General features: G+C 41.2%; 1 non-coding gene across 1 annotated transcript; it reads right to left on the bottom strand.

The window, feature by feature from the left end:
* Positions 1-1,877: 1,877 nt before the first annotated feature.
* trnah-gug (transfer RNA histidin (anticodon GUG)) lies at positions 1,878-1,949 on the bottom strand. Its single transcript has one exon. It is a non-coding gene; the product is annotated as a tRNA-His (tRNA).
* Between the last annotated feature and the right edge of the window lie 1,520 nt (positions 1,950-3,469).

Consider the following 3,469-nt stretch of genomic DNA (forward strand, 5'->3'; position numbering starts at 1 on the left):
GCCCATTTAAAACTGGGACGAGGATGAATTACTTCTCTTAGATTGCTGTAAAGCTGTGGCATTTGCTGCCTCAGAGAACATTGGAAGCTGGGTCATTGAATAAATGTAAATCAGAGATAGACAGTTTCATAACCGATAAGGGCATAAGGACTTATGGTGAGCTGGCAGAGAAATGGACCTGAGTCCATACGGGTCGAGAGGCCTTATGGCCGACTCCTGCTCCTATTTCTTATGTTATTATTATATTTCCAATATACATAACCAATACCTAATTCTGATACATTACTGCAATTGCAGGGATTTATCCTCCATAACTCCATATGCTCTCCCCGATACTTACTTCCCACTGACGTTCCAATATACACCGCATATTTTGCAACATGGGATGGTTTCATTCTACGAATACAATCGCTGAACACTCAGTACCCTGTCACTTTCTAATATACACAGCTCAAGACCTGATATTGATTCATTTTCATATGGAGGGGATTTCTCTGGTGAATACACTCCGTAATATATAATTCACCTTATATTTCCAAAATACTAAGCCAATGGCCAATCATTACATTACTGTAATGGGAGAGAGTTACCTTGTCAATATTCTCCCATTCCGTGACTCGCTAAAATGGGTGGTAATAGGGCGGTAAAAAACAAATGATGGTCCAGAGGAAGTGTTCGTGGGAACAGCAGAACCATTAGCAGCATCTGTTGTCCGAGAGAACGGGAGCACTGGTTGGAATCCTATTTTTTCAATTTACATTTGAGTTCGGAATGTTGTATAGTGCATACATGTTTACTCAATTGGTTGGTTATAAAGTTGCTCCTGTGAAGCTCTCTGTATCGGAAGATGTGGGAAAGAAGGCCAAATTCACTCACTTTTAATGTAACATTAATCTTTTCTGCAATGCCGATCGATTGTGAGAAGGTAATTTTTGACTAAACCACAGCCACGACAGTGCGGGATTTTCATCCGGGATCTGTTCCAGTTCAACCCTGAAAATCCCAAAGCGAGAATGAAATCGCTGGACCACAGAGTCTCCGATATAAAGCAATGCAACTCATTACGCATTGAAAACTCATTTTCTGAAATTGAAGTAGAAAGCTTTTCCTTCCACCTTGCCTGTGCTGTTTCCCTGTGAATGCTATCGAATTAGTCCCACTCATCGTAATCCTCCAAATGTTTCCCTTTAATGTACACATTAATAATTTTTGACGTGAAATGAGCTGAGTGTAGCATACTTAGAGCAAAAGCTGAATTTGGACATGAAGTTTACAGTGATTGAAAAAACAAGCAGAGGCATGAAATGTTCAACGATGATTATATTTGAATCTGCGCATATAGCACACAATTGATTAGAATGTTCCTTGCCTCAAGAACGCCGCTACCTCGTTTTCCTGGAACAATGTAACCAATCATTCTGCTTTTTGAATCCAAACAGAAATTCCCTTGCGATAAACTGAAATCACCGCTTGTGCACCCAGTTGCAACAATGTTGAAAGTGTACAATCAGCCTCTGTCATTAGAAGGCGTTACGTTACTTTAGGTGAATGGCGCCAGAAATGATCGGTTTTGAATCAGATTCAGAACATTGAAAAAAACTGTTTCACCCGGTAAATTAAACGACCAAGATAAGTCTTCGTTTGCATCGAAGTCAGGCGGCTTTTCCATTAGCCCACGCAGCCCGTGCTGCTGCCACCACAATTGTTTGGAGAGAATTTTAAGCAAAGGGCTATTGTTTCAGGAAGGCAGAAAAAGCTGAGGCACGAGGCGCGTTTGAATGAGTAAACATGTTTCTACTGCCAACAAAATGATATTTATTTCATGTAATAATGTTTGATGTTTTGCTATGATCCATCAGCAGATAAAAGGTAAACTGTGCCATGACTCGGATTCGAACCGAGGTTGCTGCGGCCACAACGCAGTGTACTAACCACTATACGATCACGGCGGCCCAAATCAGCTGCTCCAAAATCGGCTCTGATCACAGCAAAGTCACACACAGCAGTACTTTGAAAAAACATGTTTTTTTTTCATGAGGCCAAACTCAGCCCTGACACAATCTATGGCAGTGGTGGGATTTGACCCACACCCTGCAGTGAAGAGAGCGTTAACCCAGAAAAGGAGCGAGTGTGGCCTCAGTTACATTTAAAAGGATTGTTCCCCTTTCACACGGGAAGAAATTCGTCCATTGTGCGTTATGAAAAAAAAAGTCTGGTGGCCGCAGGGAATTAAACGAAGATTTCCCCTTTATTTGGAATGCGCTTTGACCAGCTAAGCCATGGGGCAAAATATACCACGATCGACTTCCCGCCACTGAATGCTATCAATCAGCTTCCTGTTATTGCCTTTTGGACTCTGAGGCCGTTTTGTATCTAACCACCTCTCTTGTCGATTCTGCCATGTGTCCCGATGCTGCCTCTATCTCTCGCTGCACTTATCCCAGCTCCAATCTATGGGTTAATGTGGAAAGATTTCCAGTGTTTTCTTCGAACATGAACTAAAGGTGAACAAAAGAACATAAGGAAGATGAGCAGGAGTAGGGCATATGGTCACTCGAGCCGACTCCGACATTCAATAAGATCATGGCTGATCTGATCTTGGACTCACCTCCAATTCTCTGCTCGCTCCCCATAACCCTTTAATCGATTATCGCTCAAAAATCTGTTAAATATATTCAATGACCCAGTCTCCACAGCTGAATGGTGCACATAACTCCATACATTTATAATGATCTGAGAGAATACATTTCTCCTCCTCTCAGTTTGAAATGGGCGGCCCCTTATTTTGAGAGTATCAGCAAACCTACTTTTGAAACTGGGCAACTAATCATCAAAAACTCAAAACAAGATGTTATTTATTGTGATGAGTCAAATTGAATATACTGACTCGGAAGAATTAGGTTCCATTATGTGCAAAACGAATCTGTGACAGCAACGCGATTCCAACTGCCCAAATATTAATTGGGATATAATTAATGTGACAGGTATTGATGGTGAATAGTTTCTAAAATGTATTCAGGAGAATGTGTTTTTATCCAGTATGTAGCAAGCCCAACAAAGAAGTACGTGGTTCTGGACTAAAATTTAAGGAATGAAGCTGGGCAGGTGGTAGGAGTATCAATGTGACGACATTTTGCTGCGAATTATTATAATTCAGTTAGATATTGTGCATGTTGCGAGAAAGGACAAAGATAGACCAGGAATAAAAGGTTTCATTTGGGGGGCAACCAGTTTCACTGAGCTGAGATATGATTTCGTCAAATTAGACTGGAAACAACTGTTGAAGGTAAATCAGTGTCATAGCAGTGGGAGGCTTTTCATGAGGAGAACTTGATGGTGCAGAGCAAATATGTTTCCTTAAAGAAAAAAAGTGGAAATAACAAATCTAGAGCCCCAGGATTTAAGGTGGCATACAGAGTAGTATAAAGCCAAAAAAGGAAGGCTTATGACAGCACCGAGGGCTCAATTC

This window comes from Pristiophorus japonicus, unplaced genomic scaffold (genome assembly GCF_044704955.1).
Source record: "Pristiophorus japonicus isolate sPriJap1 unplaced genomic scaffold, sPriJap1.hap1 HAP1_SCAFFOLD_29, whole genome shotgun sequence".
Lineage (NCBI taxonomy): Eukaryota > Metazoa > Chordata > Chondrichthyes > Pristiophoridae > Pristiophorus > Pristiophorus japonicus.